We start from the raw sequence: 9,339 nt of genomic DNA on the forward strand, positions 1-9,339 counted from the left end.
TTTCTTATGGATGCAGATTAAATGGTGATATATTCCAGTCACTAACCCTTTGTCAATTACATAGGCTGTGAATGTCTTCTACCAGCTTGTGGTTTATCTTTCCACTCTCTATGGTATCTCTTGAGGAACAGAAATTCTTACTTTTAATGTAGTTGAATGTATCCGTCTTTCCATTATGATTCATAGTGTTTGTGTCCTATGCAAAAATTCCTTTTGCCCTAATCTAAGTTCATTAAAATATCTTAGAATATTGTTTTTCATGTAGTTTCCTCACTCACCTGAAATGCTACTTTTGCCATAAATGAAATATACACATATGCACAGGCCTGTTTCCAGGTCTTTTGTCATGTCCATCGTTCAGTTGGCATATTCCATGCCAATAGTATACTGTCTTAATTATCACAGCTTAGAAAATTATAACTTAATTATTGTATTTGGTAGGTAGGTCTCCCTACCTTGTTCTTTGTAAGGAGTGTTATGGCTATTCCTAAGCCTTTGCTCATCCTTATAAATTTTAGAATAAGGTTTGCAGGTTTTATTAAACATGAAGGAGGAGGGTGTGGGGAAGGCAGGGATGAAGAAGGTGGAGAAGAAAAAGAGGGTAGAAAACAACTGTGTAGGAATTTTATTTTTAATTTATCAAAAAGAACCTTTATTACTTTTATAACAGCCTTTTATGTTCTTATGCTTCCTTGCCAGATGCCTTTGGAGCAGGTGCTTTCTGGGCTGGAGCTTTCGGACCCTTCTGAGCTTTTGGAGGCACCGCCTTCTGGCCTGCAGCTTTCTGGGCAGGAAACTTCTGGGCTGGAGACTTGTTGCTGCAGCAGCCATCTTTTTTGCTGGAAACTTTGCAGTAGCTGCTGCAGCTGCACCTTTAGCAGCAAGCACTTTTTTGGGAAAATCTTTCAGGAAAGCTGCCTTTTGAAGCTTCCTAACTTCAAGTTTGATTATTTGGTTCTTCATTTTCTTTGCCTTCATGACTTTGTAACGATCAAAGTCTGTCATCTTGGCTTTCTTTTCTCTGGCTTCACTCTTGGCCCATCTTGTGGCTGCCCATTTTGTATTGATATCTGCCTTCTGTCTGGCTTGTTGTACATACTTCGCGGGCACTGCGTGGGAACTTGAGGATGAAGTCAGTGAGCTGCGTGCATTTGAAAAGCATCGCTTGTCACCTTGCTTGAGTGCAAGGTCATCAGCCAAAGCCCTGTTCTGATCAATAACATCCACAGTCGTGACCAGCTTCCGGCATGAGGCCCAAAGCGGATGGAGGCCACCTGGCCAACCTCCACAAAGTGCTGAACACCATGTTGGCCGCGTTCAGCAAGAAGCTGTGTAGGAATCTTTTATTGGAATTACAGTAAAATAGAGATTGATTTGAGGAGAAATTACATTTTAAGATATTGAAGCTGCCTAGTTAGGACTATGGAATATTTCTTCAATTATTTAGGTGATCTTTAATGTTTTTCAATAAAGTTTTACGGTTTTCCTTCATAAAGGGCTTGCATATTAGATTTGTTTCTAGGCATTTTACATTTTTGTTGCTAGTATATGCTGTTTATTTTTATTACCTTTTGTAACTGATCAATGTAGGTATGTAGAGATGCAATTGAAATTCAGTCAAAATACTGATTTTGCGTTTAGCACATAGTGAATAATCATTTATTAGTTTTAATAATATACCAGCAGATCTTTTTTGGTCTTTCTATATAGACAATCATATCATGCTCAAACCATGAGAGTTTCGTTTTTCCCTTTCCAATCCCTATCGCCCCGCCCCCACGTCACTGCACTGGCAGACAAGTTCACTGCACCTCCCTAACAAGGTGACTTCAACATTTCTCTTTTAAGTATGATGTTTGCTGTAAGTGTTTTGAGGTGCTTTAAAGAAAAATAAGTTAAGCTTATTAACATTGTTTTTCTTTTTTCCTCCCAAATCATGAATGGGTAAAATTAATATTATCAAATAATTTTTCTGCATCTGTTGAGATAATTATATAATTTTCTCCTTTAATCTCCATAAAACCACAATAATAACAGCTAACATGTATGTTATTAAAAAAAAAAGAACTAAAATACAGGCATATAAGTTGGGAAGGTCTGTATTGAGGTAAATGATTCTGGTCTTTCTAGTGTCTAAGAAGAAGTAAGAATTTTGTTAACATTAGACTTTGTTAAGTTAAATAGATATGTGAAAATATTTAGTGTAATCTTTAAACCAAAGCTGTTCAACAGAAATACAATGCTAGCCACACATGCAGGACATTTTTATAATTTAAAAATGTCCAGGAGCCATGTTAAAAAAGGAAAAAGAAATAGGTGAAAATAATTTAATAATATATTTTATTCCTAATACATCGAAAATAATATATTTTCAACATTTAATTAATATAAAAATAATGATGAAATATTGTACATTTTTTAAAAATTTGTCTTCAAAACCTGATGTGTAATTTACACTTACAGCATAACTCAGTTTATGCTGTTCATATTTCAAGTGTTCAATGAATACATGTGGCTACTGGCTACTCTTAAGACAATGCAGCTTTAAACTATTAGAGCAAATTTTCAAACCATTAGAGTAACAAAATACAATAAGAAAAAGAAAAGGAAAGAAAGAAAAGCCCAATCAATACAAAAGAAGGCAAGAAAAAACAAAAAGATGCAATAACATGGATGGACCTAGAGGGTATTGTGCTGAGTGAAATAAGTCAGACCGAGAAAGACAAATACCATATGATCTCACTTATGTGTGGAATCTAAAGAACAAAATAAACAAACAAACAAAATAGAAACAGACTCACAGATACAGAAAACAAACTGATGGTTGCCAGATGGGAGGAGGGTTGGGGGGGCTGGGTAAAAAAGGGGAATGGATCCAAAAGTGCAAACTGATAGTTACAAAATAGCCACAGGGATGTAAAGTACAGCATAGAGAATATGGTCAATAATATTGTAATAACCATGTATGGTGCCAGGTGGGTACTAGACTAATTGGGGGATCACTGCATAGATTATATATATATGTGTAACTAGTATGCTATAACCCTGAAACTAATATAATACTGAATGTCGACTGTAACAGAAAAAAATAAGTAATTTTTAAATAAATATTTTTTATAAAGAAAAAAAAATTTATTTGTAAGGGTATCTCTCTGTACCAGGAAGAGAAGGTGACCAAATCATAAGAAACTCTTATCAATAGAGAAGGCGCCAAGTTAAATCTGTATAATGAACCTTATTCTTGTTTACCACATTTTTCCTGGTCACCTCTCCACAAGTGACTTTCCCCACACTCTTCTCTGTTTTTCTGAAGATGACATTTAAGCCTGAATTCTAAGCCACCTCTGAGAGTTACTCATTTTTCCTTAATTATCTCCCAGGTATACACAAGGTATACATATTAATAAACTTCTATTTTAAAAAAACACTAAAACAAACAATGAGGAAAACCAGAAAGCAGGAATAAATTTGAATATATCAGTAATCAAATAAATACACGTGGTTATACTGTAAAATTAAAAGACAAACATTGATTAAGTTTTACAAATCCAACTGTATGCTGCTTTTAGGAGACTCATTTTAAAATTTCAAGGCAAAGCTGAAAATAAAAAGACACAAAAGTATACTCCAAGCAAATTCTAACCAAAACAGACTTAAAGCATAAAGACAAAAATAGACATTACTACACATACAAACGGAGGCTACAAAATGATGAAAGATTTAACTTATCAGGAAGATACAACAATCCTAAACTTGGTGTGACAAGTAAAGTTTACAGTCTTAAGTGCTTACAAAAGAAGAAAAGCTCAAATTGAATGAGCTAAGCATCCAAATTGAGAAGTTAAAAAAAGAAAAAAAGAATTATAGAGTAAAACCCGAGTAAAATAAAATCATAAAGATGGCAGAAATTTATGGAATATATAACAATCATACAATGAAAAGGATCGATAAGGCTAAGAATCTTCCTTAAAGTGCTAATAAAATAGATCACACTGGCAATATTAATCGGGAGATAAGGAAGAAAGCAGAAATAAATAATATTAGTAATACAGTGGGGCTATGACTATAGATGCAGCAGTTTAAATATAATATGAATTGTTTCATGCTAATACATTTCAAAAGTTAGATGAAGTGGATAAATGCCAAAAGAAATACACATCATCAAACGTGACCTAAAAAGGAATGGAAAACTTTACTTGTTCTATAACCAGCAAAGAAATGAAATCTATAGTTCAAAAATCAATCATGGACCCAGATGCATTATAGGCAAATTCTACCAAACACTTAAGGATAGAACATTTCAATCTTACACAGAAAAGGACAGAACATTACTCAAGTCATGTTATGAGACTAGTAAAACATTCATGTTGAAATTAGACAAAGATAGTACAGGAAAAGAATATTGCAGATGGTTCTCACTCATGAAATTAGTTGCAACATTAAATATTAGCAAACAAAATCTGGCAGTGAGTTTTTTAAAAGACATACATGTATTTTCAGGAATGAAAGATTGTGTTAAAGTGAGAAATCTGATTATGTAATTTGCCACACTGGCAAGCCGATCCCTTCCGCCTGTAACAATCCCGGACCCTGCTTTCAGGGACGTTGGAGATGTGCCTCCCACCCACTCCCTGTGCTGCACCAGCTGAGAGCTATTCCTTGGAGTTGGCATAGAGGAATGCACCAGGGAGATTATCGAGAACACTTCCGATGGCACATGAGGCGGTGGGGCAGATATGAGAGTACTGGGGACAGAGGGCAAGAGAGAGGTGAGGACACTTGATCCTGAGGGTGCCAAGAGAGGGAGCCCAGAGCCAGGAGGCAGGCGCTGCTTCCCAGCCGCCGGCCCCAGGGCTGCTTCATGCTTCCCATTTCCATTTTTGTTGATTTGAGTCTATTCAAATTGGTTTCTGCTCCAATAATATTTGCCTAAGACAATCACCTTCTCTGCCTAGGCATTTCTACATGTCTCTAAGACAAAGCTCAAATTTTAACTTCTGTGACGCATTCCTCAACTGCCCCAGCAGATTTATTTGCTTCCTTCGATGTGAATCTGTAGCACTTTGTGTATAATCCACATTTATTGTCTAATTCCAATACCATGTGAGAAGCAGCACTGATCACATAGTGTAGCTATTATTTTTTAAGATATTGATTTCTTCCAGTGCCCGGCATGTATGTGTTAATAGTAGGTCCTCACCAGTGTTTGTTGAATAAATAATAACAGACAGGACGACGTACTGGGCACTGTTTGGTGTTTATGCTGATCATCTCATCTCACCTTTATGAGCTCGATACTGTTAGTGTCCACTGAATCAATTACAAACTGAGGAACAGAGAAGTGAAGTAAGTTGCCCAAGATCACACAGGGAGGCTAGTAGGTGCCTAGGATTCAGCCCCACACAGGGAGTTTCCAGAACACTAGCTCTCCGGATGCCATATTATGGTTTGGAGACCAGTCCCAGGAAACCATATCATCTTAATTTGAAACATTTATCACATTAGGGGAAGATTTTTCAAGGGGACCCTGTGAAATGAGGGAATCTACAGTTTACCTGTACACTATTTCTATGTTGCATACAAGTGACTTCCATGGCGTTAGAAGGCTAGGTCGGCTTCTCCTCAGGCCATTTTCAGGTGGGAAAAGCCACCGTAAAGCCAGCGTGAGATGGATCCTGAAGCTGACAGAGACACAGAGCTTCGAAATGGGTGGGCGAGAAGCATTGTTTTCTAAGCGACATTTTGCTCAGCATTGCCCACACATGTCGTGAGGCTGTGGTCATTATCCATTTCTTTCTCCCTCTAGGATGTTTTCATATCTGTTTTGGAAAACAATATTCACAAGTTACGGAGTTCTTCCTGATTTCCAGGCACTGTGCTGAAACTCCACTACGTCATGCGGTCCACACAGCGTTGGGGAGACCCCGCGGGATCCGACTCAGACCTGCGGTCCTGCCTGAGCTCCACGCGGCCTGTGAGGTGTGTCCCGCGCTGTGCGGCCCACTGGGTGTCTGCTTGTCCCGAACCGGGAAGGCGGAAATCGCTGCTTGCCTTCGGTAGCGGTGACCGCCTCTGTGACCAGGGTCTGTAGGATGGGCGCCCCCCGGAGCACAGGGAGAGGGTGCTGTCGGCATCCTCTGCTCAGATTCCAGGGTGCACAACCCTCTTCCGCAGCAATAAAGGCCGCTCTGTGTGGGGGTCGCTGGGAGCTGAGCCTGCGATGCACACATTTCTCCAGTCTTTCTTGAGGATCGCAAAGGGATCTCATTTAAAACGGAATGGAGCATCGGTTTGAATGATGCCAGTTAGAGGGGAGAGAGACCTTGCAGATTTTGTGGGCGAGCCAGACAAAGCAAGTTGCACACACCAGGTCAAATTCAAATTCGGGCTTTCTCAGTCACTAACTCTGTAAATTGGTAAGTCATGTAGTTGCTCCTGTTTCCCCCATTCATTAATTGCCTGCTTTCCCCATCTGTAAAATGGGACTAGTATAGTAATGCTTAATTTGCAGTTATGGGAATTACATGAGAAGATGCAGCCCAATCGTTTGCAGGTGTTCATTTACTGAGAGTTGTCACTCTAGAGTATTTGTAAGATCCAGCATGGTTTAGAGACAGGAGCACAGGTAGGTTTTGTTGGACAATTCAGAATTCAGCTGCCAAAATGAAGGAAAGAAAAGTCCAAGGGAAATCATTTTATCTCTTGAATGTGTTTCTTTAAAAAAAAAAAAAAAGGAAGAAAGAAAGGAGACTATTTAGGTCACGATGTGTGGATTAATAGCTGAGTGTTACTAAAGGACTGGAAAGTGACGTGCCCAGTTATCTGGTCACCTTTAAAAAAAAGGCAGTTAAACACACCCCAAGGGAGAATTTCTAGACACTGTCTAATTAAGGACAGCACGCAGCCCGGAGAACCTCGTGGGCCAGTTTCTCACTCGTCTGCTCCCTGGTCCTGGAGGGACAGGCTGCAGAAATAAAATCACTGAAGTATCACATGTATCACACTTTTCCTCTCTCCCTTTGAAACCTCCTGACTGGTGTTCCGACCCCAGACCTAAGGAATGGCATCCAGGAGAGGGATACTGGTGAGCATTGACACTGGAGCGGTGACATCATCGTCAGCCTTCCAGGACCTCGTGAGGGGGACACAGTGCCCTTCATTCTTGAAGAAAAAAACATTCACGCAACTGACACCACTGGCAACTAGCCTCGAGGTTTTATCAATCCCCTCTGTTCTGTGCTTCCCCTTTTCGCCAGGCTCCTGCAGATGGTGTCGGCCCCACGTGTTCCCCTGCGGCTCCCAAGGCTGGCGACCTCGTTCTGCCCTCTCTCCTGGGTTCCCATTCAGGCAGAAATCCCACTGGACTCCTTTGGGAAGACAGGCCTCACTGGCAGGTATTGTGCGGGGCTGAATGGGCCCAGCTGCTCCGTGGCGTTTTGATTGATGAGAGTCCGATGGAGACCTTTTAAAACCCGATTTCTTTTGGAAAGGCATCTTGGAAAATCACTCTGGTTTGTGTGTGTGTGTGTGTGTGTGTGTGTGTGTGTGTGTGTGTGTGTTCAAGTGTGTACCCTGCACACTCCCAACAACTCAAATACAATATCTATTAAATTTAATTGAATTCAACTAATGTGAATTTAATTGGGGGCTCTCCAGAAGTAAGGAGCAAAACAAATTCCACATTCCTGGACTTTTATGGAAGAGTATCCAGGCCTTTTCATGTCTGACACACACTAAAGATACTCATAATTTTACTTTGGATCAAATTTCCATGATGCCTCCAGTGTTTCCAACTCTGGAAGCTCACTGCTGTGCCCACCGCTTCCAGGCAAGTTCAAAAAGTGTGGCTTCACCCGCTAGGATTTCCCCCCCAAAATCCAACTCTACATTTGTCCCCGGCTATGCTGGAAAACCAGGCCTGGTAATTCTGGAACTCAGTAGTCTATACAACATCCAGGTGACAAGGCTCCAGGACAGTTGCCTCTGTGTAATCCAGTTAAGAAGAGAATCTGCCATCAGACATACACCCATGGCAGTCAAGGTGACTCGGTCAGGTGTCTCTGGTGTAAAGGCAAAGGGTCCCCAGTGGTTGAGTTATTTCCTTTCACACTGGGCATTTCTTCTGGAATAAGAAAGATGTGAGAACACAAAGAAACTCATTCCAGTTCGTGGCACCACTAGACAATGAGTTAAGAAATCCATTTCCTGATTTTATGTTTTTTGTACAGTGTAGTCATCTCATGACACTCTTCTCATTGAGGATGTCCCCCTGTACTCCCCAGTTCCTACCCAGTGCTAGGTTTCAAAGACACTCGTGATGACCTCACAAGGGGATGCCCTCAGGACTCAGAGAAAGGGCACCGTTTGAGAGAGACGAGTGAGAACTAACACAGCAGTTAGGAGCCACCTGTCCCCCAAGAGATGATGCGGAAGGTGCTAGCCCCTAAGCCCAGTGGAATAAACAGCTCATACATACCCTTGGGACTGGAATGTAACTCCAAGCATGCACCCCAACCAACTTGGGTAACCCATATCTGAATACAAGACATATTGACACGGGGGTGTGATCTGCTCACGGAACCTGGAAAAATGGGGAAGCAGAGTCAGAATGTGGGTTTTCCTGTCCTATACAGGGGGAGGATGTCCTCATTCCAGAAGAAAGCTCTTATTCCGTAGCCAGAATGCCTCCAAGGGAGAGAAGCACACTTCTTTGGCCCACTTTGGGTGGCTAGAAACATATCTTGGAGGCCGCCTGTTCCTCTTGCTTTCCTTTGGTGCTCCAAGCACAGTCTTCTGACCCGAGAGCTGGTGTTCTCAGTCATTCACCCCTGGGCTGTTCTAGGGAGATGGCAGCTCACATTCTCTATCTGTGAACACTTCTCATTCTACAGACTGAATTGGCCTATCAGTCTGCACCATGTGAATTGGTTGGTTGCAGAGATAAAATTGTGAGCAGATTATTGCAAACACACATTTGCTCTGATAATTACAACTTGAAGTGGGGTCAAACGTCAATGGCCTGGGTTCTCGCACCCATTCCATCTCTATCTAGCATCACTCCCTGGGCATCTTAGTTTGGGTTTCCCAAAGACAGAGTCTGAAACAAGGATTTGGGACCAGTCACTTATTTGAGAGGTGGTCCTAGGAAGAGTGGGAATAAGGAGAAAGTGGAGGGAGAAAAGCCAGTAAAGGGGTGCTAATGGCTGGGCCATGCTGGGGCACAGGGGTTCAATCCCTCTGGCTGCTTCAAGGAACAGTGTAGAACCACCTCAGTGTTGTCCATCCGAGAGACGCGAGCAACCCAACAGTGCCACCTGCTTTTGTAGAAGTTGGCCCTGT

General features: G+C 41.2%; 1 pseudogene; it reads right to left on the minus strand.

The window, feature by feature from the left end:
• Window positions 1-682: 682 nt before the first annotated feature.
• LOC109461254 (uncharacterized) lies at window positions 683-5,594 on the minus strand (annotated as a pseudogene).
• Between the last annotated feature and the right edge of the window lie 3,745 nt (window positions 5,595-9,339).

Source organism: Rhinolophus sinicus, linkage group LG12 (assembly GCF_036562045.2).
Source record: "Rhinolophus sinicus isolate RSC01 linkage group LG12, ASM3656204v1, whole genome shotgun sequence".
NCBI lineage: Eukaryota > Metazoa > Chordata > Mammalia > Chiroptera > Rhinolophidae > Rhinolophus > Rhinolophus sinicus.